This window comes from Magnolia sinica, chromosome 2, assembly GCF_029962835.1.
Source record: "Magnolia sinica isolate HGM2019 chromosome 2, MsV1, whole genome shotgun sequence".
In the NCBI taxonomy this organism is placed as follows: domain Eukaryota; kingdom Viridiplantae; phylum Streptophyta; class Magnoliopsida; order Magnoliales; family Magnoliaceae; genus Magnolia; species Magnolia sinica.
The window spans coordinates 100,461,656-100,489,574 of NC_080574.1; the positions used below are offsets into that span (position 1 = coordinate 100,461,656).

At 42.8% G+C, this 27,919-nt stretch overlaps 2 non-coding genes across 2 annotated transcripts; both read left to right on the forward strand.

The window, feature by feature from the left end:
- The first annotated feature begins 233 nt into the window (after positions 1-233).
- LOC131238283 (small nucleolar RNA R71) lies at positions 234-340 on the forward strand. Its single transcript, XR_009167688.1, has one exon. It is a non-coding gene; the product is annotated as a small nucleolar RNA R71 (small nucleolar RNA).
- Positions 341-9,817: 9,477 nt separating this feature from the next.
- LOC131238132 (small nucleolar RNA R71) lies at positions 9,818-9,924 on the forward strand. Its single transcript, XR_009167545.1, has one exon. It is a non-coding gene; the product is annotated as a small nucleolar RNA R71 (small nucleolar RNA).
- The last annotated feature ends 17,995 nt before the right edge of the window (positions 9,925-27,919 follow it).

Here is a 27,919-nt window from a genome sequence, read left to right on the forward strand (position 1 = left end):
TTCTTCTTTTAAAATATAAATTCCTCCCATTTCCTTCGATTAAGTAGGCTTAGAAGTGGTGGTTCTTGAGGAGGTATTCCATGATTGCGCGTTTTCAGCAAGTTTATCAAAATAATCCCATGAATCATCAGCTTCCTTGTTCATGAATTCCCCATTACAGATAATCTCCATAAATTGGCGCATAGATGAGGTCACTCTTTCATAGGAAAAAGCTTGTTATCTGTCATGTTTCATAGTCATGTTGTGGACATGAATTTATGATATCCTTAAATCGCTCCCAACATTGGAAGAAGGTCTTATCTTCTTTTTATGCAAAATTCATAATTGCTTTCCTTAAGGTATTTGTTTTATGATATGAGATGACCGTTTTAAAGAACTCCCTTATCATCTCATCCCATGTGCCAATAGACTATGGTCTTAAGGAATGTAACCATGACTTAGCCTTTTCTTTCAAAGAGAATGGAAACAATTTCAGTCTTACTGTGTCCTTAGACACATTTGGGAAGTGTAATGTAGATATTATCTCATCAAACTCTTTCATATGCAAGTATGGACTTTCAGATTCTAGTCCATGAAACTTAGGAAGGAGTTGATTCACCCCCGGTTTAACATCCATGGTTCCTACATTGAATGGGAATATCATGCAGGAAGGTGTACTCACCCCCACCAATTGTAAATAATCACATAAAGTATGAGGCGAGGTGCATGATGCACCTCATTCTCATCATGGGCCTCCTCAAGTGGGTGTTGAGGTTGAAGTGCAGTTATCACTTCTACTGACTCAGAGGATCTAAGGTGGTGTCTAATCCGGTGATGGATAGGCAACCCTTCAACTAATCCTCCTTCACTCAAGAGACGGAGAGTGTTGTCACGAACCCACTTAGGCATGAAACACTCACAGCCCTCAAGTAACTAAAAAATTAAACCTCAAAAGGAAAATTAAAAACTACAGTAAATAAGAAATCTAAAAAGATAAGAGAGAGTTGAGAGAAGTTACCCAATTAGGATTGCTATGTTAGGATTCTACAAAACAGAAAACAAAGTTAGTTTCTAAAAACATAAAACCCTAACCTAAAAGCATAGCAGAAATTAACCCTAATCTTAATCTAATTCTAATACCAATTAATCTAAGAAAAAGCACAGTCGTAGTCCCCAGCAACGATGCCAAAAACTTGTTCACAACCCCAAGTGCAGGGTCACAATGTAGTAATAACTCTGTGAGACTGAGGTCGAATCCAGAGGTACTAAAGTTGTACGTATTCTAAAATAATTAGAACTGGAACTAGAAAAAGATATAAATCTAAATTTGAAATAAAAGAGAGTAATTGTGAATGGGATTTCAATAATCAAAAGGGAACTAGAGTGCCAAGGATCCATTTGTAGCTATCAGGATACTACCTTACTTTGATTCAAGAAACACAATTGGAATTAGAGTCCTATTATATACAATTGGAAAATGAAGCAATTAAACCAAATTTAAAATTTTCATTGACCTAGCCACACATGAAGGAGTATTGTTATGATTAAAAAGGTTCCATCATCCTACCATGCCCAGGAGACGATGGTGAACAACATGGTTTACCAATCTCACAATATCAAAATAGGAAAAGAAGCTATCATAACATCTGTTGTAATTTAAGTCACAATAAATCATAGAAAACTAAAAATATTCCTTAAAATCAAACTAGAAATCAATGAGGTTCAAGAAAAACTAGAATCAAAGCATGAAAATCATCCCAACAAGCTACAAGCTTCACCTCTTAGCCCTATCTAAGAGGTTTAGCCAACCATAGACATGATTGAAACTAAATCTCTTAAAGAAAGCATTAAAAATAAATAAGGAATGAAGAAAAACTCTTGGAAGCCTGCTTTACCCTTTAGCTCTACTTCTTAAAACCTAATCTAAATTTAGAACTCCTCAAAGAACCCATATTTATAGCCTTTGTCCACCATGTAAGACCTGTATCCTAGATCGTACCGTTCCATAGGCTTCCACGGTCTTTCCAATCAAATTCCGGCAACCCTCGACCTGTATCTGACGTTTACGCGCGATCCTAAGCCGAGTCCTTCATACCGAAGTCAACTTGACTCGAAACTTGTACCCTAGTGATCGCGCCATTACCACGGTTCCAACGCCGTGACTCGCGCACTGATCTGATACCTGGGCCAGGAGATGTGGGCCCATGTTCATTCCAAAGAAACGTCGCACATTGCGAATTCTGAGAGAATCTCTACAACATTTCCCATTAATCAATCAATCAATCAATGTTAAGTACATATCCTATCACAAGTACAAGTCAAGTACAAGCAACCCATCTCTCTCCCATTCACAAATTCAACTCTCTCTCCACCCATCCCTTTCTTACAACTCCACTCCACCCATCACCCATCACCTATCATCCCATCCCTTTTCACCCATCACTTCTCTCTCCCTCTCATTTCTCTCTTCACTCCCAAGCAACCCAAGCCCCAACGTTTGAACTCCCCAAGCTTTCCAAAAAACATGTGTGGCTCACTTTCCCACCCTCTCATCTCTCATCTCAACCATTCATTCTTCATCATCCTCCATCAAAATTAAAGGCAAGGAGCATAGGAGTCTAAGGAGCTAAGGAAGAAGGCCGATAGGTGGGTGATCCACCGTTGAATTTCATTTAGGGCCCACTTGTGATGGGACCCATGTTGATGTATGTCTTGTAAGCTAGAGGGACCCATAGTGGCGGGGTCCCTCCATCGCACGTCTCTCTCTCTCTCCCTCTCTCTCTTTCTCTCTCTTGTGATGGCCCACCATGAGCATGTATGATGATTCACACAGTCCGATCGTGAGACCCACCTTGCTGCTGCCTTTTGCAGACCCGGATGAGGGCGAACCACATATAGGAGCCTGATCAGATGGTAGGCCATGCACATGTGGACCCACCTGACGTATGGAGCTCACCCACGCCGTCCATCTCTTATGGCATGCTACTGGACTGATTGTCCAGCAGCTGCCGGTCCTAGTTATACAAGCAGTAAGTTGATTTTTTTTAAAAATGAATAAAATATATATATAGTAGGGTGGGCCCTGCATGGGACACACCTTGATGTAATTAGTTTGTATCTGCACCGTCCATTTGGATGATGTTGTGTAACACGCACTGATGAGTGGGTTTCACCCACACCGTCCATCTGAGGTGGGCCCCAGCACTTATGCGGGATGTGTGGGGCCATTGTGATGTATGTGTTACACCCACCGTCCATCAACGTGATGAATGGCTGGTCCACACCGTCCAAATTTCTGGATAGTGGGCCATGCCCTGATATATGTGCTTTATCATCGTCGTCCATCCAGCATGTGGGACCCTACCTTGGTGTATTGATCCAGACCATCCGTTGGAGGGACGTTCAGCCTTCTGGACGCTAACACTCCCACCCTCCCACACACACACGTGTATATATACATATATGATATATATTATTATATAATATAATATTTTATATTACACAATGCTATGGTGGGCCATGTGTGTGGGACTCACCTGATGAACGGATTGGTTGGCATACTCCACACAGCTCACTACTGTGAAGTAAACATCAGCAAGTTCTGGTGGGACCCACCGCAGTGTATGTATTTCATTTGCACCATCCATTTAGATGGTGCCATTTACGGCCCCACCTGATGGATGTGTTCCATCCAAACTGTCCATCTTTTGGTGATCCACACCGTCCGTCTGATGGACGGTGGGCCAGCAGCCACAGCTGCTGCATCTTGGCAGCTAGTTCTGTGGGGCCCTCTGATGTATTATGGTGTTTTATTTAAACCAACCTGATTTAAATGATTTTAAACTCGCGAATCAGATGTAGATATGGTACGTATTACGAGATCGTTCCCACGAGGACTGGTTGTCACAATTCAAAATTAAAGACTCTTCTTAACTAATCCAACAAATATTTGAGATGGTAATTGAGTAAACTAAACAAAAATCAATGGAAAAATAACCAAGAGCAATAAGGAAAATTCAATCAAGGAGAAGACTAGGACTTTCGAATCCACCCTTAATTATCATAAACCTTGTTCTACCTGTTGATTCACCCTAATTCAGATTAATATCAAAATAAATACAGCGCATTCTATGTCCTTGGCCGGGCACACAGAATGTATAATTCCTTAAAGCATATGGATCACATCTTTCCATCCATGGTCAGGCATGGAGAGATGTAGATTCCTGTTTCTTCCCCTATAGGAAACCTGTTCATGGTCAGACACAAGCGCCTAGAATAATATTCCAAACAATATCCATAACTAGATTTTGGTTAAACTCATAGCATGGTGAAGTACAGAAATTCCAGTCAAGTACACCAGAGAAAGAAATAAATCAATTAAATCAACATGAAATCAACACATAACAAGGGTTATTCAAATTAGGGGCTTCATCTCAGCCCTAGCTAAGAAATTAAAAATCCATGGAATGTAGCATAGATTCAGAGAAGGAAGATGTAAGTGATGAAGAGCACGTCCACATATTTTTCTTTGCTCTACGTCCAACCAAGCTCTCCCTCTTTCTTCTCTTTTCTTCTCTTTCTCTTCTCTGGATCTTCTCCTCTGGATCTTCTCAGTTCTCAGATCCACGTCCAGCCACACACTCCTATCTTCTCTCTTGCTTTCTTCTCTCCAAAACGAACCTCTTCCTTGTATTCCCCTCTTCCTCTCAAACGAGCCTTTTCTTTCTCTTTTATAGTTCTTAGGTGCAGTGCAGAGCTGTGCTGGGATGCGTACAAAGAGTCGGTGGGAAGGTCTTTACGCACCAGCGTGCATAACTTCTTTACACAGCCAAGATCTGACACAAAACAGCCCATCTTTCCTTGCTCAGTTTCCAAATAAATACCGTCCCTTAGGACGTTTTCGAGTTCTCTACATGATGGACGGATCAGATCTTTTATCTGATCAAGTATGGTGGGCCACAACCACCCGGAAAAGTCGGACAGCGTCCGTGGGAGCGAAAACAGGGGGCCTGCGAATTTTCTCACGCTGTTTTGATGGTGGAGCCCACTTCGATGTTATTTTGATAAATACAATCCGTCCATTAGATGCAGGACGAATTTTTGACTGCATATGGATGGTTTTGGATTTATGTGGACGCGGTCCATTGTAGTAATCTTGCTGTAATCATTCTAGACGTCACAGGGCAATCCGCTTGTGACCTCTGTAGCGTACACGTGTTCTTGCTTTGTTAACAAATATTAGCTTAGGTTTAATCCTTTCGATCCCCTCTACATGATGGACAGATCGGATCGTCCCCTTGAGCTATGATGGCGACCCACCAACGTCCGTAAAAATCCAATTCCGGACATCAGTTACGCAGCAGAAACGGAAACATCCGTTTTTAGGAAGAAAGTCGGGTCAGCGCTGCTGACCGACTTGGTTCATACGGTGCACTGATAGTGCACATGTGCACTATGCACATGTCACACAAGATGAGGTCCACTAAAATGTTTCTTTCAAAATCTAATCCGACCATCTGTTTTGTCTCCTCATATAATGGGTTGAGACCAAATTTGATGCATATCCAGAGACCAGGTGGGCCCCACTTAAGGAATTAAAGGGCTGATCTGGCCGTTGGACCACTTCCTGAGATATGAAATGGTTTAAATTTTATGTGTACGGTTTATTTATGCCTCCCATCCCATGTATGAAGTTTCGAGTCAATCGGATGGCAGAAACCATGTGATCTTGCATTCTGGACCATTTTCGGGCCTTTTTAATGTGAACGGCTTGATTTCCTCGGGTCCTTGGTATGTAAATTCTTCAGTCTTAGTTCTCTGGAGTGTGTCCCTTACTCTGGTGACTTTGGAGTGTCAAATTCATGCTTGTAGTACTTTTTTTTTCATCAACGCTCCTGATTTCATCCTGCAACAAAAATATAATTAAAATACTCCGTTAAACATTATCATGTACGTAAAATCAGGTAATAATTGGGGTCTGATATGTAATATTCGACCCTCATCACAACCCCCAACCAGCATTTTGCTAGTCCCGAGCAAAACATGCGAAAAATAATTTCAGAAATACTTGACAATTCCTGTGAACCCGAGTGACTTGTGAACAGATCGTCGAGGCATGAAAATTCTAAGATTCATGAACGGTGCACAGAATTTTTCTTTCTAGAATCATGCTCACGGTAAACTTCATAATCAATTTCAAAATATTATTCCATTAGTTAGAATATTCTAAACATTGAGTTTCATGAGTGTATAGTGTAATCTCGGCTTACTATCATTAAGAGATCCAATTTTCAATTTCATGATATCATTAGTAATTAACAACAGAATGCATGACAACTGAAACCAACACTTGCCTTACAGATTAACTTTTCATTCTATCAGTCTTTGATTTTTTTTCATGAACAGTAACGCCAAGGAAGGGAATCAAATCCTCACCTATAGGGAGCAAACCTATGGTAAAGATTGTACAGCTAACCCTTTTCAAATGACAACCATAGGGAATCGAATCTACACTTATAGGAAGCAAACCTATGGTGAAGATTATATGACTTACGCTTTCTCTCAATTCTTAGTTATAGACCGAAGCTAAAAATTTCAGGCTGGTTCTTTTCATGCTTAGTGATTACCAAGTTAATCATTCAATGTTGAAATGGAAACTTAATGTGCAACCGAGATGTGATATGTGAGATCATGAATCAATCAATGTTTAAAAGTTCTAATCATGGGTTAACAATTCAAACTTAACTGTGAAATCTAACGAATGGCTGAATCCAAGAGTTATAAATTACCGACATTCTGTACCTTTAAAATCACCCTTATCCTTCACAATCACTTCAAATGCATAAGAAATTCCAGAAAAATTTAAAAATTTTCACAATTTGTGCTCAAGACCAAGAAAATACTGATGAGGTAATCTAATCGCCCACCCCCAACCTAAAATCTACATTGTCCTCAATGTAAAAGAAATAAGCATGCTATGCACATGGGACAACGAAAGTAAAAGAGGAGTAATGGACAAATAATACCTGTATGAAAGAATCTAGAGGCTTTCTAAAAAAAATATCCATGTAAGAGCAAGTTAGCATAAGAGAGAAATCAACAAAAGCAAAATGATAAAAACGTAAAAAGAAAATTCTATCTATACCACTTTCGCAGGTGCTCTCGATTGCATTTAGCATATGCAACAAGCCTTTAAACCCCTAGGTTGCCCCTAGTGGACGAGTTGTAGTCTCGTGAGGGTTTGCAGCAATGCTACCCACAAACATTGAACTAATGAATGAAAAAAAAAAGTGAAATGGAATGAAAAGATGGGTTGCCTCCCAGGAGCGCTAAGTTTAACGTCTTCAGCCAGACAAGAATGGACCATGACCTAATCAATCTTGATAACTTGGGTCCGCCAACTAAATTTCCTCAACATCTTGATTAACCAATCCCAGACTTTTTGGGAACAACTTGAACCGTGCTATTTGAAATGGGGTAGACATTCAACAATTTAAGCACCTCCGCTCGAATGACTTCTTTCACGTCTAACAACCTAAGCACCTCCATTGGAATGATACCAACATCTAACAATCTAAGCACCTTCACTTGAACATCCTTTTTTATGTTAGGTTTAAGCCCCCTTTGCATTTCACGCGATGTTTCTGTATTTTCTTCAAGATCAGTATGATGCATACACAAAGTGGGGCTTACTCCCTTCATGTCCTCTATCGTCCACCCAATAGCTGCCTTATATTCTCTAAGCACTTTAAGCAACTTGTTCTTCTGTTCCTTCTCAAGGTTAGACATTCTGATGATAGGTAGGGTCTCAGACGGACCTAAAAATGCATACTTAAGGTTTTCAGGCAATTGTTTAAGGTCAAGTTCAGGTGGTTTCTCAATAGATGGGACCGGTTTAGACTCAGAGGGTGGAAGAGGTTCCACTTTCGCTTTCCATTTGACAGTCTCCATTATAGGAGTAGAATCGAGTAATGTATTGACTTCTTGGATGGAATTCTCTATGTCAAAATCCATGCCAAAATGTGCTAAGCAAGTCTCAAGTGCGTCTTTAGAAGATTGAAGGAAAGATTCATGCACTAGACTCTCAATCATGTCCACTTCACATATATCCTCCGAGTCTGCTGGTTGTTGTGCAGCATTGAAAACGTTGAGCTTGATCTTCATGTTACCAAAGGACAACTTCATAACTCCATTCCTGCAATTTATGATAGCATTGGATGTGGCCAAGAATGGATGTCCTAAGATAACAGGGATTTGACTTGTAGGATTCTGGACAGGTTGAGTATCTAGAACGATGAAATCCACTGGAAAATAAAACTTGTCAACCTGGATTAGCATAACTTCAATAATACCACGGGGCACCTTGATAGATCTATCAGCTAGTTGTAATGTTATTTTAGTTGGTTTCAGCTCACCAAGTCCTAGCTGCTCATAGACCGAATATGGTAACAAATTGACACTGGCCCCTAAATCAAGCAACGCTTTCTGAACCTTATGCTCTCCTATGACACAAGAAATGGTAGGAGCTCCTGGATCCCTAAATTTAGGAGGAGTGTTGTTTTGAATCATAGAGCTGAGTTGCTCTGCAAGGAAGACCTTCTTATGAACATTCATCTTACGCTTTTGAGTGCATAAATCTTTAAGAAACTTAGCGTAAGCAGGGACTTGCTTGATAGCATCAAGCAACGGAATGTTGATTTGGACTTGCTTAAACATGTCCAATATCTCATTAAAGTTGTTTCCTTTCTTAACCGGTGCCAGACGTTGAGGAAAATGTGCTTTAGGCACACAAGATGGCACATGAGTGGTTCCTGGAGAGTCAGAGTGCTTTTGGGCTTTCGATGCATTAGTATGTCTGTTTGCTTCCTTTTGATCTTCTGATTTGGAATTTGATTCTTCCCTAGGCATCTCTACTTTGTTCTTAATCTGTTTACCGGACCTAAGGGTAATGATTGATTTGGCTTGCTCATGATATTGTTCTTGGTTTGAATTAGAGCCAATCTCATACTGTCCTTTTGAATTTACCACAGGTTGACTAGGGAACTTGCCCTTCTCTCTCTCACTCAATGTGGCAGCAAGTTGACCCAACTATACTTCCAGCTTGGTAATGGATTGCGCATTTGCATGTAAACTCTGCTGGTTAGCTAGTAAAGTATGTTGGGTGTCTTTTTGAAATTGAAGTGAACTCTACATAAAAAGATTGAGTGTATCCTCAAGAGATGGTTTCCTAGATTGTGGAGGTACTTGTTGATACTGTGGGAACTGCTGAGGTTGTTGACTGCCAACTTGGGAGTAAGATTGCATAGGAGGATTTCCAGATGGTCCTCCTTGTTGTGGTCCTTTTGCCCAAGAGAAATTTGGATGTCTAGCCTATCCTGGATTGTAGGTGTTTGAGTAAGGATCATTCTCAGTTCTCCGAAAGGTGTTCATAGCATGTACTTGTTCAGAGAGAAATTCTGGAAATGCTGAACTAGATGGACAAGACTACGTAGGATGGGCGAGACTAGAACATATGGCACATGACTCGACTTGAGTTGTTTGTGGAGGTCCATTGTTTAACATTAAAGCATCCACTTTCTTTGTCAGGCTATCAATTTTGGCATAAAGATCAGGTGTGACTCCTACCTCATATATACCCCCTTTCTTCAGTGGTTGAGGACTTCTTTCACCTCTATTTGAATAGTCCCATTGCTGGGAGTTTTCACACAAGGTTTCAAAGAAATTCCAAGCTTCGACATCACTTTTGGTCATGAATGACCCTCCACTGGTGGCATCAACCATGCGACGGTTTTGGGGTGTCAGACCGTCATAGAAGTATTGAACCTGTTGCCACTTTTCAAAACCATGGTGTGGACATTTAAGAAGTAAATCCTTCTATCTTTCCTAACATTCATGAAAGTGCTCACCCTCTTTTTGTGTGAAATTCGTAATTTCTCTACGGAGGGCATTAGTTTTGTGAACCGGGAAGAACTTGTTTAAGAACTTCTTAGACAGTTGGTCCCATGTAGTGATAGACCCAACTCCTAGAGAATTCAACCATGCTTTCGCCTTATCCTTCAAAGAAAAAGGAAAAAGGCGCAAACAGATTGAATCGTCTGAAAAGTTTTGGAACTTAAAGGTGGAGTAAATGTCTAAGAATTCTTTCACATGATGATATGGATCCTCCTTATCTGAACCATAAAAGGAGGGCAACAATTGTATGACCCCAGGTTTAAGTTCAAAGTGTGCTGCCGTGGTGGCAGGCAACACTATACATGAAGGCGCATTGAATTGGACAGGAGCTGAATAATCTCTAAGAGCTTTAGTTCCATTCTCTTCCGCCATTTCAAATAGGATGTTTCTAAATCTTCTACGAAAGGTTCTTTCTATTTCAGGATCGAAAGGTGCTAGTTCTATTTTCAGAGATCTACGTCCTAGCATAAACTATGTTATCAATATAAGAAAGAAAACTAAACTAAGATGCAACCTAAGATGAATAAAACTAAAAATAAAAAGTTATGAATTCCTAAAAACAAGAGAAAGCTATGTAAACGAGAATTGGAAGGAAGAACCCGGAAAAAGGAGATGATGAATGTCTGAAGATTTGAGAGCTCCTCCTTTTGAAGACAATCTTATTTAGCAGCTTCCTTCCTCAATTCCTGTAGACATAACAGAAATAAATTGAATTTCCTAAAATAATGCTAGAAAAAATCCTAAGCAACGGTTAATTTCTAAAAAAGAAAGTTTCCAATCTTTAGAAATAAAAAGCTAAGTTAGTTTCTAAAAAGGGAAAAAATTTCTAAAACTAGAAAATAGAAAGTTACTTGAAAGAAGAATCAAAATCTAAAATTAGAAAATAGGAAATTTCTAAAAAAAAAAAAATAGCCTAGAAATAGAAAATTTCTAAAAAAAAAAATAAAACCATAATTCTAAAAATAGAAATTAGAAAAAAATAGAAAATTTGGAAAGAGATTACCAAATTAGTAATTTATGTCAGGTCCCTACAAAACAGGAAATAGGTTAGTTTCTAAAAAAAAAAAAAAAAAATTTAACCTAAAGTAAAAAACCTAAGACTATGAATTATGATAAGAGAGAATCCTAAATCCAATTGGACCGAAACAGTCCCCAGCAACGGCGCTAAAAACTTGGTGTTTTATTTAAACCAACCTGATTTAAATAATTTTAGACTTGCAAGTATACGAATCAGATGTAGATATGGTACGTATTACGAGATCGTTCCCACGAGGACTGGTTGTCACAATTCAAAATTAAAGACTCTTCTTAACTAATCCAACAAATATTTGAGATGGTAATTGAGTAAACTAAACAAAAATCAATGAAAAAATAACCAAGAGCAATAAGGAAAATTCAATCAAGAAGAAGACTAGGACTTTCGAATCCACCCCTAATTATCATAAACCATGTTCTACCCGTTGATTCACCCTAATTCAAATTAATATCAAAATAAATACAGCGCACTCTATGTCCTTGGCCGGGCACACAGAATGTATAATTCCTTAAAGCATATGGATCACATCTTTCCATCCATGGTCAGGCATGGAGAGATGTAGATTCCTGTTTCTTCCCCTATAGGAAACCTGTTCATGGTCAGACACAAGCGCCTAGAACAATATTCCAAACAGTATCCATAACTAGATTTTGGTTAAACTCATAGCATGGAGAAGTACGAAAATTCCAGTCAAGTACACCAAAGAAAGAAACAAATCAATTAAATCAACATGAAATCAACACATAACAAGGGTTATTCAAATTAGGGGCTTCATCTCAGCCCTAGCTAAGAAATTAAAAATCCATGGAATGTAGCATAGATTTAGAGAAGGAAGATGTAAGTGATGAAGAGCACGTCCACATATTTTGCTTTGCACTACGTCCAACCAAGCTCTCCCTCTTTCTTCTCTTTTCTTCTCTTTCTCTTCTCTGGATCTTCTCCTCTGGATCTTCTCAGTTCTCAGATCCACGTCCAGCCACACACTCCTATCTTCTCTCTTGCTTTCTTCTCTCCAAAACGAACCTCTTCCTTGTATTCCCCTCTTCCTCTCAAACGAGCCTTTTCTTTCTCTTTTATAGTTCTTAGGTGTAGTGCAGAGCTGTGCTGGGATGCGTACAAAGAGTCAGTAGGAAGGTCTTTACGCACCAGCGTGCATAACTTCTTTACACAGCCAAGATCAGACGCAAAACAGCCCATCTTTCCTTGCTCAGTTTCCAAATAAATACCGTCCCTTAGGACGTTTCCGAGTTCTCTACATGATGGACGGATCAGATCTTTTATCTGATCAAGTATGGTGGGCCACGAAAAAGTCGAACAGCATCCGTGCGAGCGAAAACAGGGGGCCTCCGAATTTTCTCACGCTGTTCTGATGGTGGGGCCCACTTCGATGTTATTTTGATAAATACAATCGGTCCATTGGATGCAGGACGAATTTTCGACCGCATGTGGATGGTTTTGGATTTGTGTGGACGCGGTCCATTGTAGTAATCTTGCTGTAATCATTCTGGACATCGCAGGGCAGTCCGCTTGTGACCTCTGTAGCGCACACATGTTCTTGCTTTGTTAACAAATATCAGCTTAGGTTTAATCCTTTCGATCCCCTCTACATGATGGACGGATCGGATCGTCCCCTTGAGCTATGATGGCGACTCACCAGCGTCCATAAAAATCCAATTCCGGACGTCAGTTACGCAGCAGAAACGGAAACATCCATTTTTAGGAAGAAAGTTGGGTCAGCGCTGCTGACCGACTTGGTTCATACGGTGCACTGACAGTGCACATGTGCACTATGCACATGTCACACAAGATGGGGTCCACTAAAATGTTTCTTTCAAAATCTAATCCGACCATCTGTTTTGTCTCCTCACATAATGGGTTGAGACCAAATTTGATGCATATCCAGAGACCAGGTGGGCCCCACTTAAGGAATTAAAGAGCTGATCTAGCCGTTGGACCACTTCCCGAGATATGAAATGGTTTAAATTTTATGTGTACGGTTTATTTATGCCTCCCATCCCATGTATGAAGTGTTGAGTTAATCGGATGGCAGAAACCATGTGATCTTGCATTCTGGACCATTTTCGGGCCTTTTTAATGTGAACGGCTTGATTTTCTCGGGTCCCTGGCATGTAAATTCTTCAGTCTTAGTTCTCTGGAGTGCGTCCCTTACTCTAGTGACTTTGGAGTGTCAAATTCATGCTTGTAGTACTTTTTTTTCATCAACGCTCCTGATTTCATCCTGCAACAAAAATATAATTAAAATACTCCGTTAAACATTATCATGTACGTAAAATCAGGTAATAATTGGGGTCTGATATGTAATATTCAACCCTCATCATATTACATTTGAACCATCCATCCATTTGGCAACTCGTCTAAGGCTTGAGATTAAAAATAAGATAAATCTAGTATTAAGTGGACCACACTACCAAACAGTGGAATTGAATGCCTACCATTGAAACCGCTTTTGGGTTACAGAAGTTTTGAACCAATATGATATTTGTTTTTTTCTCACTGTTCAGGTCTTTGTGACCTTATGAATAGTCTAGATGGGAAATGAATGCTATGGTGGGCCCTCTAAATTTTTAACAGTGGGAATTATTATCACCACTGTTATGTGTAGTATGGTCCAGATGATCCTTTGGATATGATTCATTTTTTATATAATGCTCTATAATAATCTCTAACAATGGATGAATGGTGTATTGGAATCGTCCTATTTGATCGGTCCATTCAACTTGGCCCATTTGATTTGGCCCATTTAAATCGGCTCATTTGATTTGGCCCATTAATTCAACCAATTTGAATCGGCCCATTGATTCGGCCCATTTGATTCTGCTCATTTAAATCGGCCCATTTGATTCGGCCCATTGATTCAACCCATTTGAATCGGCCCATTGTTCAGCCCATTTGATTCAGCCCATTTGAATTGGCCCATTGATTCGGCCCATTTGATACAGCCCAATGTTTATATATATTGGCCCATGAGTGAGGCCCAATGTGATGTGTATATGCCCCATAAACAAGGCCCATGATGATGTATATTAGACCCTTGTATGAGGTCATGGGCCCATTATACGATTGGCCCTATGAGCGTCATTCCTTGAGAGCAATGTTGGTTAAAGGTCCACATTGATGGGCAATGATGGTTGGGCGTCCACATTGTGACCTTCCCTTAGGCCTTGTTAGGCCCATTCTCATCATTCTTTAGTAGGTTAACCTAAACGCTTTTGCCCTATTGATTTTAGTTGATCCATCATCAGCCGCCCATCTATGGACCCCGCCTTGCGTCGAGGTTGATTATTGATGTCAATTGCCGATACCGGCTACCATTGCCGATTATGAGTTTGTGACAGCATAGCATCATGATACATGCCCATACGCATCATCTGTATGTTTGTTATGAGATGTGATTGACCATTATATATGCCATAGTGCAGGTGGTTTATGGGACTCCCAGGTAGGCAGAGTTATCCCACATGAGTGCACGGTATGCGTAGGATTGATGCATGATTGGACTGCATGAATCATGCACTTTGCATTGTGTGATTGTGATTATTGTATGCCCTAGCGACATCAGGGTCATGGCCTCCACAGACACATCGTGGATGGTCGGATTGGATACCGAATATACTGTTTCTAGCATCGGGGCACCATAGATGTCCCTGGGTGAAAATCCCTAAATCCGATGGTACCAGAGGATGACTCCAATATTAAGACCGAGTGGATGTATGAGCATGCGAGGGCCGTATACTAGTAGGCCGCGTCTCCCATTGTGTCGTCGTCGGTTGGAAAGGGGTATGACCATACCCGTCTGAGTGAGGGGGCAATTTCTAGGTTGAGTTTGACCAGCTTGAGGAATAGGTCCACTATCAAGGAGCCGGGCCCGATATTGGCAGGCGAATAGTGAGGTCTCTTTCACTCACCCAGTTGTGCACTCGGATAGGGGCGGCAAGCTGGCGTTGAGTGTACTAGACCCCGGTGATTATCCAGAGTGAGAACTATACTGTTTTTTGATGTTTTGGCGATGAAGTGCATTGACATATGGATTCGGATGAAGACTGGTGTGGTTGAGTCACATCTTACATCGCATGGCCTTAGTATGGCCGACATCATTCACTCCTTGCATTGCATGGTCTTGATATGGCCGATAGCTTTAAGCCTTGCATTGCATAGCCTTGGTATGACTGATGACATTCATGGGCTTACCGGCATTTCCACATTACTCTGATATTACAAACTTGCATTTCTACCATATGCACACACTTTCACCACCCTCTAAGCTTTTTATAAGCTTATGCACGACCATTACGTGCAGGTGACACTAGGTAGTAGCAGTTCAGGAACAGGAGCGTGCTGCAGAGCTTCCAGAGTTTCAGCTTTATTGTCTTGTATTTCCCTTCATACGCATTGTACTTTAAAGTTTTTTATCATAGTAGATTTTGTAATGGTGTTCTTATGGTTATTGTTCGTGGGTTATGCTTATGGTTATGCTCATTACGAATCAAATTTATGTTGAAAATCCTCCTTGTAGGATCCCAGGATCGGAACCTAGTGTATGGGTGCCGAGAGCCGAGAATGGGGTACTACAGAGGCTGTCGGTGCCAAATTTGGTGATTGAAAATTTTGTGAGCCCAGTTTCTGACTTTGGGGCGTGACACACCGTCTTTGAAAACCACCTCAAATTTATGCACTCTGCGTAATGCATTCAATGTCATCAAACAGCCTTAGATGTCATCGAACGTAACTTGAATCTGAAAGTCACGCCTTTTCACACTATGTAACACCTTTCGCACTGTGTAACTCTTCATATCATCGAATAGTCCTTCGATGTCATTGAAGGTTGTTCGAGTAATCGAGAATATGTCTAGCGTGTTCCAGCGAGTTGCTTTAGAAATCTGTAAAAATATCGATGTCATCGAACTGCCTTTGATGTCATCATCCGGTCTTTGAGCAATCGAACAAGGCTTCGATGTCATCCAGAGCTGCATCTAATTTGTCCAGCAACTAACTTAATTTTCATGTAATTCTTCAAAGTCATCGACCGGCGGTCGATAACATGGACAGTAAAGTTCAGATTCTGTGAATTTCTGCACTTTACACTTTAGACTTTCTTCCTTCTCCACTTGGTTTCCTTGAATCTTGAGATATTAAAATCTTAAATCTTGGTCTCATAAGATCCATCCCTTGCCCTGGTGATTCTTGAGCATCAAATCCTTACTTTTAATATTCTTTTTAATCCAAGCTCTCAGATTCACCTGTAATACAAGCGTGTATAAAATATACCCATTAAGCATTATCACATTCATAAAACCAGGATATAAAGAGGGAAAAATATGCAATACTTGACACTCAACATGTTAGACCTGTATCCTAGACCGTACCGTTCCATGGATTCTCAAAATCTTCCCCGTCAAATTCTGGCGACCCGTGACTTGTAATTGGCATTTACATGCAACCCTAAGTCGCATCCCATATATCTGAGTCGACTCAACTCAAAACCTATACCCTCGTGACCGCGCCATCGCCACGGTTCCAACGCTGCGTCTTACGCACTAATACGATACCCGGGCCAGAAGTTATGGGCCCATGTTTATTTCAAGAAAACGCTACGCGTTGCAAATCCTGAGAAAAGAATCTCTACCCAAACATCACATCAATTAATCAATTGCTAGTCAAGTACAACCCATCACTCACCCATACCTCTATCTTCACCAAGTCAAATAAACCTATACCAAGCCATCCCCAAAGTCAACAACCCATCCCTTCCTTACAACAACCCATCCCTCTCTCCTTACATCTCCTCTCTCTCTCTCTCTCATTTTCTCCACCAATTTCCAAGCACTAAAGAAAGGGTGGACATCTAAGCTTTCCAAGAGAGAAAGAGCTTTGTGTGTGGCCCACTTCCTACCCCCAACTCCCTCATCCTAGCCCTTCAATCCTCATCATCTTCCATCAAAGAGAGAGCCAAGGAGTTTGGCATTCCATTGAACCAAGAAGATCCAACGGTGGGTGCTTTAGTAGGAGTAGATTTATGCTTTGATATTGGGCCAAGTGAGACCTATGATCGACAGTATGGATCTCACTTTAGACCCTAGGTGTGGCCGATGGCCCACCATGATTCATATGTTCATCCCATGATGAGGCTATTCTCCATGAACCCATTATGATGTTTATTTTCCTAGTAAGTAAAGGTCATCTAGACCTTGCATTTTGGTGGAGAAGGGATCTCCACCATTGATTTTGATTGGTGGGCCCACATGTAATGGGACCCACTTGATTTATTTTATAATGTATGGAAGGGAGGGCTCATAGTGGCGAAGCCCTCCATCGCACGTCTCTCTCTCTCTCTCTCTCTCTCTCTCTCTCTCTCTCTCTCTCTCTCTCCTTTTTCCCTGTTATGGACCCCACTATGATTTACGAGTTTTATCTCCACCATCCATATGGTGGGGTCACCCTAGCCATGGGCCTAAGGATCGGCCAAGCCCATGGACAGGCTGCTGTCCAGCAGGCCTAGACGTTGAGGCCTGGACGCTTGCCTGATTTTTTTTAAAAAAATATTTATAATATATTATATTATTACATTCTTATAGCTGCTATATTTACGGCAATAACCTTTGTGGGTCCCACCAGTTAGATAGCTGTTATGTTAGACGTCTGCAGGTCCTATGGACCGATCATGTGGTATGTGTTATATCCCAACCGTCCATCTAGACGGTGGGACCTCAGCTATATAGTTGCTGTATTTTAGTCAGTAAGTTTTGCCGTTGATCATGAGGTATGTATTTCATCCCACCGTTCATCTGGACGATGGGGACCACCATACACAACTGCGGCATTTACGTCAGCAAGTTCTATGGGCCTGGTCATAGGTATGTGTTATATCCAACCATCCATCTGCATGGACGTCTGCAAGGTTCTGTGGGTCTGATCATGAGGTACATGTTATACCCAAACCGTCCATCTGTACGGGTCCCACCTTGATGTACCTATTGTACCCGTGGACCCCACGTGATGTATATGTGGGGACCACAATGATGTATTTGTTATATCTCCACCGTCCATTTGTTGGATGGAGGATTCCACCCTGATGCATGTGGTGTTCGCATTGCCCAGCTGATTGGGACAATGAGACCCACCAGATGTATATGTCTATCCTCGCCGTACATCCAGGCTGCGGGGCTAGCTATGATGTATGTGTTATATACACACAGTCCATCCATGGGACCACCGTAATGTATGCATTGTATATCCAGCTGGTGGGGCCCATTCTGTGATGCATAAGGCCCACCTTGATGTGTGTATTGGAAGCACACTATCCATCTATTTTTCTGAACCATAAGGTTGACCCGTGAGGCCCACCTTGATGTATTTCCTACACACGTTGATCATTTTTTTACCAAATCATGGGTTGCCCCATTAGGCCCATTGTGATATATTTAGGCCCATGTGTGTGGCCCATTATGATGTATTTGTGGCCCATTCGGTGAGGCCCATCATGTTGTATATGAAGCCCATGTGATGCGGCCCATTATGATGTATATGTGGCCCATGAGTGAGGCCTAACGTGTTGTATATGAAGCCAAAGTGATGCGGCTGATTATAATATGTGAGGCCCATATGACGAGGCCCAGTGTGATGTGTGTGAGGCCTATGTAATGAGGCCCACTATGATGTATATGAGGCCCGTATGATGAAGCCCGTCGAGAAGTATATTAGGCCCTTGTGCGAGGTCCATTATGATGTACATTGGGCTCTTGTGTGAGGCCCATTATGTTGTATGTGAGGCCCTTATGTGAGGCCATGGGTTCACTATATGTTTGGCCCTATAAGGGCCACTCCTTGGGAGCAATGTTGGTTAAATGTCCACATTGATGGGCAATGATGGTTAAATGTCCACATTGTGACCTTCCCTTAGGCCTCGTTGAGCCCATTCTTAATATGAGTAGGCCATCTAGGCCCATCCTTGACATGAGGAGAGTACATCATCATCATATGACATACTTAATATAGCTCCACAATCCGTGCCCATACGCATCATATGTATGCTTGATATGGGGAGTGATTGATCATAGCACATGTCATTGGATGAATTATTATGGGACTCCCTAAGACATAGAGTTGCCCCACATGAGCGCGTGATATACATAGGTTTAATGCATGACTGGATGGTATGACTCATACATCTCACATTTTGTGATATGACCACCGTATGCCCTAATGACATCAAGGCCGTAACCTCCACGAGCATATCGTGGATAGCCAGATGGGACACCGAAAATATTTTTCTACATGAGGTGCTATAGATGTCCCTGGGTGAAAGTCCCTAAACCCTCTCGATACTAAAAGACGCTCCAACATCAAGACTGGGTGGAAAATAAGAGCACCCGGATGCCGAATACTAATAGGTGGCACTCCTATTGATCGTAGTCGATTGGAAGCAGGTGTGGCCTAACCCACCCAAGGGAATAGGCAATGTTAGGCTAAGTCTAACCAGCTCATAAATAGGTCCGATATCGACGAGCCGAGCCAATATTGGTAGGCGGATAGTGAGGTCTCTTCCACTTACCCAGTTATGCGCTTGATGGGGCAGCTGGTGGCATCGAGTGTACTAGACCCCAGTAATGATTCTAGAGATGTACGGTACTGATATGTGGATTTATTGAGCAGAAGTTACATACTCAGCATTTTACTCATTCATTTATTCATTCACTATCCACTCAGGCTGGTGGTGCACAACTAATTGTTATATATACCTTCACAATAGCCAGGATTTCAAATAGGGCGCGTGACCAACCTGAGATCAGGAGTTTACCACATTGAGTCTAGCTATCCAAATTTAGGTATGGGACTGGTTTGGATAGAAGTCCCTTGTGATGGACCCCACAACTTGCGATACTACTTACTATCATCCCGACTTCACACTCTAGCTTGGTCATTTCATTCGCACCGCATATTGCATTACATCCTCAGCATAAAACATTTAGTTTACTATGCTTTTATATTGCATAGCCTGGATAAGGCTGATGGTATTTATGGACTTATCAGCATGTTTCCGCATTACTCTGACATTGTATACTCTAATATTGAATGACTAATAGCCTAGCTAGTATTCCACTTATGTTGATATTTGTGTGCTTGGTGTAAGACCCGTAACCTAGACCGTACCGTTCCATATGCTTCCGCAATCCTCCCGATCGAATTTCGGCAACCCTTGACCCGTGTCCGACGTTTGCGCATGAACTTAAGCCGAGTCCTGCATACCTGAGTCACCTCAACCTGAAACTTGTACACTATTGACCGTGCTGTCGCCGCGGTTCTAACGCCGTGACTTGCGCACCGAACCGATATCCATGTCAGAAGATGTGGGCCTGCGTTCATTCCGAAGAAACGCCGCACATTGCAAATTTTGAGGGAATCTCTACAAAATGTCTTATCAATCAATCAATCAATTAATGTCAAGTACAAGCCATACCCCAAGTACAACAACTCATCCCTCCTTTTTCATAAGTCAACTCTTTCTCTCCCCTCACCATTCCCCTTTTACAAATTTTCAAAACAACTCATACCTTTCCCTACAACCACCACATCATCCCATCCATATCATCCCATCACCTCTTTTTCTCTCTTATTTCTCAAATCTCCCAAGCAAGAAATTCCATACATCTAAGCTCCTCTCTCTCAAGCAACAAGTGTGGCCCACCCTCTCATCGCTCATCCCCACCATCAAAACTCCATCATCCACCATTAAAAGTTGAGGCAAGGAGCATAGGAGTCCAAGGGATCAAGGAGAAGGCCTAGAAGTGGGTGATCCATCGTTAAATTCTTATTTTAAGGCCCACTTTTTGGTGGGACCCATTTTGATGTATGTGATGTAGTGAGGGGCCCATAGTGGCAGGTCCCTCTCTCTCACCAGTTTCTCTCTCTCTCTCTCTCTCTCTCTCTCTCTCTCTCTCTCTCTCTCTCTCTCTCTCTTTCTTTGGTGTGATGTCTTGTGGCCTCCATGTGCAAGACGATCTTGGCCGTCCGATCGTGAGGCCCACCTTGCAGCGGGTTTATTGGACAGTCAAGATGAAGGAAAAACATAAGTATCAGATTGGTTCCAATTAGGTGGGCCACGTTCATGTGGGACCCACCTTAATGTTTGGGCCAGTCCATGTGGGACCCACAACAATGATGTGTTTATCCATGTCGTCCAGCGTCCTGGACGCTAAACAGGGTGTGGTGACTAACATGGAGTGCGTGTACTGACATGGGTACGTACTAACGAGCTATAAAAAAAAAGATTTATATTCGTTTGGGGTGGGCCACCCATGTAGGCCCCACCTTGATGTATGGGGCTGATCCACACTGTTTATTCCATTCCTCAGCACATTTTAGGTGTTGAGCTGAAAAATGAACCCAATCCGATTCTCGAGCGGGCCATACCATAGAAAATAGTGCTATTACCGTTAAAACCCACCTTGATTCTTCTATTCGCCAAAAACACGTCGCATATTGGTCTCATTTAGTCGATCATGGGCCGTAGAATCTAATGGCTGGGTTGGATTTTTTAGATGTGGGCCCTATATATGAAAAACCATAGAATTTCAGAAAAATATATATATATATATAAGAACATGCAGCAGCGCCTACTGCCTGCAGCGTCAGCAGCGCAGGATGCTGCTAATTGCTGCGCCATGGACGAAAGAGGCAGGGACGTGAGTCCCAATTGTAGGCCCCACCATGATGTGTGTTGAGCATTCACGCCGTGTATTGGTGGGCCCCCCTCCCAATATCAGCCATATACATGGCTCAGGTGGCCCACATCATGGGAAAAAGTGGTGATTGAACGACTGCCATTGAAACCCTTTTGGGTCAGAAGTTTTGAATCAATACGAAATTTGTTTTTCCTCTCATCCGGGTCTGTATGACCTTATCAACAGATTGAGTGGAAAATAAACATTATGGTGGGCCCCACGTGGGACCCACTGATGTATGTATGTATGCCCACACCATCATCCATTTGGTGGGAACCACCTATGATGTATGTGCTCTATCCTCACCATCCACTGTTTGGACGGTGGGGCCCACCATGATGCATGTGTTGCATCTCAACTGTCCAACCATTTTAAAGATAATTTTTAAGACTTGAGAAAAAAATAATAAAATAAACGAATAAAATAGATCCAATTGTCAGGTGGACCACACTACAGAAAACAGTGGATCGAATGCCTACCCTTGAAACCCGCTTTGGGTTACAAAAGCTTTGGACAAATATGATATTTGTTTCTCCCCAAGTCCTTGTGACCATGGGAATAGTTTAGATGAAAATTAAATGGTGGGCCCACTGGAATTTGATAATGGGAAATTATTATCACCACAGTTAGTTGTAGTATGGTCCAGATGATTCTTTGGATATGATTCATTTTTGGTATGCTCTATAATGATCTCTATAGATGGATGATTGGTGCGGCCATTCGAGTCGACGCATTTGACTCGGCCCACTCAACTCGGCCCATTTGACCTGGCCTAGTTGATTTAGCCCATAGTTTCGGCCCATGTGATCAGGCCCATCTTGATGTATTTGTGGCCTATTGTTAAGGTCCACCTTAACAAATACAAGGCCCATTTGAGGAGGCCCATCTTGATGTAGTCATGGCCCATCTGTTGAGGCCTGCCTTGATATATATGAGGCCCATGTGATACGGCCCATTAGATGTATTTGAAGCCCTTGGGTCGAGGCCCAGCGGGATATATATGAGACCTATTGCAATGTGTGATTCCACCATGGTTTATGTAATGATGTTCATGGCAGGTCGTGCCTTAGGAGCAATGATGGTTTGACATCTACAGTGTAAGGATAATGTTTGTTAAATATCCGCATTGTCACTCACCCTAGGGCACATTGATAGATCCATACTTGTAGTGTGCAGGCCGTCTAGGCCCATCTTCGTTATGATCAAAGCCCATTACCATATAACATATTGAGTATATGATTCATGCTCATACACATCATATGTATGCCTAATACGAGGAGTGATTGATCATAGCATATGTCTTCAGGCAGATTGTTCATGGGCTCCCTGATAGGCGGAGTTGCCCTTCATGAGCGCACGGTACGAGCAAGATTGTTGCATGACTGGTAGAGTGATTCATGCACTTGCATTTGTGTGATTATGATTATTGTATGCCCTAACGACATTAGGGCCATAGCCTCCACAGACACATTGTAGTTGGATGGATTGAATATCAGAAATACTATTTCTAGCATCGAGGCGCCATAGATGTCCCTGGGTGAAAATCTCTAAATCCGATGGTACTAGAGGATGACTCTAACGTCGAGACCGAGTGGATATATGAGTGCACGAGAGCCGAATACCAGGAGGCCGCGTCTCCCACTGTATCGTGGTCGGTTGAAAAGGGGTGTGGCCTTACTCACCCAAGGGTATAGGGCAATACTAGGCTGAGTTTGACCAGCTCATGAATGGGTCCATTATCGATGTGCCGGATAGGTATTGGCAGACTATTGGCCGGTAGATAGTGAGGTATCTTACACTCACTTGGACTATACAGCTGGGAGAGCAGTAGTACCATTTGGAGTGTACTAAACCTCGGTGATTATCCAAAATGAGAACTGTACTAATATTTAAAGAGTTGTATGTGGATTTAGATGAGGATTAGCATTCTTGAGTTACAACTCGCATCGCATGGTCTTGATATGGCCGATAGCATTCATATCTTGCACCGCATAGTCTTGGTACAGCTGCTTGCATTCATGTACTCACTAGCATGATTCCGCATTACTCTGACCTTGCATTCTGAGCACGCTTATATTGCGCACACACTTACACCACTCTCTAAGCTTTCTATAAGCTTATGCACGATTGATACATGCAGGTGATGCCAAGACGCAGCCATAGCCTCACCACCGTTGAAGTGTGCAGCCGAGCTTCTGGAGTTTTTGTTACTTTCATTATCTTGTATTTTCCTTTTTTACGCACTGTACTCAAAGTTTTTATCATAGTAGATTTTGTGATGGTGTTCTTGTGGTTATTATTTGTTGGTTATACTTATAGTTATGCTTATACTGAATCAAAATCTTGTTTAAAATCCTCTTTATTGGATCCCAGGATCGAAACCTGGTGCATAGATGCCGGGAGCCGAGTATGGGGTACTACGGAGACTGTTGGTGCCAGATTCGGTGATCGGGAATTTTGTGAGCCCAGTTTTCGAGTTTGAGGGATGACAGAAGTTGGTATCAGAGTATAACTTGAGAATAACCCAGAACAGCATCACATATCTAGTGTGAACTTAGATTGATTAGGTTCCGAGTGAGTAACATCTCGGTTTAGTTCCCTAATGTGTGTGCCTTTGAAAATCTCAAGGTTGATCGGCGTCTTTATTCTTCCTATAGGACATGCCGCGCAGGAGAGTGACCCGATCGACCCCCGCTCCACTTCCTAAGGCTCCCGCTTTAACACTTGCGGCTCCCGTTCTGCCCCCAACGATCCCTTCTCCCCCGCCTGAGGATGACGTTCCTCCACCTGAGACTGGTGTCGATCCAACCGGACTTATGAGTGCCTCTCAGTTACATCAGATGTTACAGGCTGTGACAGCTACACTTCAGGGATAGGGTAGGTGCCCAGTTGTTTCTCCAGCTCAAGAGAGCAGGAGCCCGTGAGCGCCCTTCCTCGAGAGTTCTGACAACTCGATCCTCCGCGTTTTCAGGGCGAGCCAAATCTGACTGTAGCTGAGAGATGGCATTCTGATGTGGAAAAGATTTTTGATACCATCGTATGTACGACCGAGCAGCGAGTCCGGTTGGCAGTGTTTCTTCTTCAGGGTGAGGCCGAGCACTGGTGGACCTCCATTACCCGTGTTGCAGGGCCTGATTATGTCTGGACATAGGATGATTTTATAGATCGATACGAGCAGCAGTATTTCCCCGACCACATTCGTCGTCAAAGAGCATTAGAGTTTGAGACTCTGGCGTAGGGGGACATGTCCGTGGCACAGTACGTTACCTGTTTTGTGGCGTTGCCGAGGTTTATGCCATATTTGGTTAATGATGAGGGGCGAAAGGCCCACCATTTCGAGAACGGCTTGTGTTACGATCTTCGAGGCTGTGTTATTGGGCATGAGCTCCCAACCTTTCAGGGGATAATACGGAGGGCCCAGATTTACGAGACTGTGTGGGCCAGCTTACAAATCGATCGAGATCAGCGGAGAGACCGAAAGAGGCAAGCCCCCTCCAGTAGCTCTTAACAGCATCGACGACCGCAAAGATACAAGAGCCACCCATCCACCAGATCACCAACAGCACTAGCGGCACCTCCAACGCCACCCCAGCAGCCATTTACAGGGACTTGTTATGGATGTGGTGGGACAGGGCACCGTGTGTATGAGTGCCCCCGCCCTCATCTGCAGCAGTCAGGAGGACCCTAGCAGCCTCCAGTGCAACAGCAACCATAGCAGCCTTCAACACAACAGCAACTAAAGCAGCAACGACCCTATCAGCAGCGACCACAGCCACCTCAGTCACCGAGGCCCTAGCAGCCGCAGCTACAGTAGTATACGCCACCGCAGAGGCAATAGCAGCACTAGGGACCTCAGAGGGGACAGGCACCTCCCCAGCCATCTCATGCTAGATTCTATGTAGCTCAACAGGACTCACAGTCTTCTGGAGGAGTTGTTAAGGATATACTTCCAGTCTCTTCGTGTATTATCCGAGTATTATTTGATTATGGTGCTTTGCACTCATTCATGTCTGAGGATTTTTACAGATCGACTAGATTTCCAACAGAGTCTGCTAGTGAGGGATTGACAGTATCGACGCCCTTGGGGAAGACTATAGTATTAGGCAGTTTCTGTTCATCTTACCTAGTTCTAGTTGGTGATATCTTTTTGCCTATCGATTTATTTGTGCTGCCGATGTTAGATTTCGATGTCATCATGGGCATGGATTGGCTTGCCGAATACCATGCCATGTTGGACTGTTTCGCGAGGACCGTCACATTCTTTATACCCGGCTTGCCACAGTTCCAGTTCATTGTTGAGCCCAGAGGAGAGTCGTTATCTTGCCTCATGTCCTGCGCAGTTCAAGAGCCAAATGCCTTATGTATCGATCAGTTACCGGTGGTCTGTGATTTTCTCGATGTATTTCAGGAGATTCCGGGATTTCCACCACGTCATCATATTGAGTTCCAGATTGATCTTGTGCCTTATACCACGCCTATCGCGAAGGCCCCGTACCGTATGGCACCGATAGAGTTGCGAGAGCTGCAGTGGCAGTTTGATGAGTTGCGTGAGTTGGGATTCATTCATCTGAGCAGTTCTTCGTGAGGAGCGCCGATACTCTTCATCAGGAAGAAGGATGGCTCATTGAGGCTCTGTGTCGACTACTACGAGCTCAACCGGGTCACGATTAAGAACAAGTACCCGTTCCCGAGGATAGATGATTTGTTTAATCAACTGCAGGGTGCACAGTTCTTTTCAAAGATTGACCTGCGTTCCAGTTATCATCAGATTCAAGTCCGAGAGGAGGACATCCTGAAGATGGCTTTTAGGATGCGTTATGGTCATTTTGAGTTTCAGGTCATGTCCTTTGAACTGACCAATGCACCAGTGGTCTTCATGTAGTTGATGAACGATGTCTTCCGTCCCTATCTCGATCAGTTTGTTGTGGTCTTCATCGACGACATTCTGATATATTCGAGGACCCGTGAAGACCATATGCAGCATCTGGAGATCTCATTGCAGACCCTCTGTACCCACCAGCTGTATGCGAAACTGGAGAAGTGTGAGTTTTGGCAGGAGGAGGTGAAGTTCCTTGGTCACGTAGTGACGAGGGAGGGTGTCGCAGTGGACCCCTCGAAGGTTGAGGCAGTACGTCAGTGGGGCCAGCCCACGCTGCATCCGAGATCCACAGTTTCCTTAGTTTAGCGGGATACTATTGACGTTTCATTGAGGACTTCTCCTGTATTGCAGCCCCATTGACCAAGTTGACTCAGAAGGGCGCAAATTTTGTTTAGACTAACGCATGTGAGTAAGTATTCATGGAGCTGAAGGACCGTCTGACGTCCTCTCCTGTCCTAATTCTTCCCTCTGGGAGAGATGGATTTGTTGTATTTATCGATGCCTCACCTATTGGTTTAGGTGCTGTTATGATGCAGCATGGCAAGCCTGTAGCCTTCGTGTCTCGTCAGCTCAAGGTCCATGAGCTGAACTATCTCATGCATGATTTGGAGCTGGCAGCAATCATCTTCGCACTGAAGGTGTGGAAACACTATCTCTATGGGGTCAGGTTTGAGCTCTTCTCCGACCACAAGAGTTTGAAGTATCTATTCTCTCAATTCGAGCTGAACATGAGGCAAAGGCGTTGGATGGAGCTTCTGAAGGATTATGATTTTGACCTCCAGTACCACCCAGGCAAGGCGAATGTGGTGGCAGATGCCCTCAGTCATCAGCCACGAGGCCTGATGGTACATATGATGATTCAGGAGTGAAGGATGCTCAAGGATATAGCAGAGTATGACTTCGAGTTTGATCTGCAGTCTTCTATCATCCAGCTATCGAGCTTGTTGATTCAACCCTCTCTTGTTGCAAGGGTGATTGAGGCTCATGTTGAGGGTCAAATATTGCATATTAGACCCCTGTTATTGCCTGGATTTACGAACATGGTACTGTTTAATGGCCTGATTTAATCGTGTTTGTGATGCAGGTTACATTTGCCAGCTTGGACCGAAACAGGGTGCTAAAAGCTGAGATTTAATGCTTAGAATTCACCAAAGCATGGGACGGACCCCAGGGGATTAAGATCGACGGATTTACACGCCAGAGATTCGAGAAAATCGAGAAACTGAAGCTCAAGTGGCCTAAAAGTCAACCAGAATGCAAAATCACAGGGATTACACAATCCATTTGGCTCAGAACTTCATGTATGGCCTGAGGACCATAAATTAACCGTACATA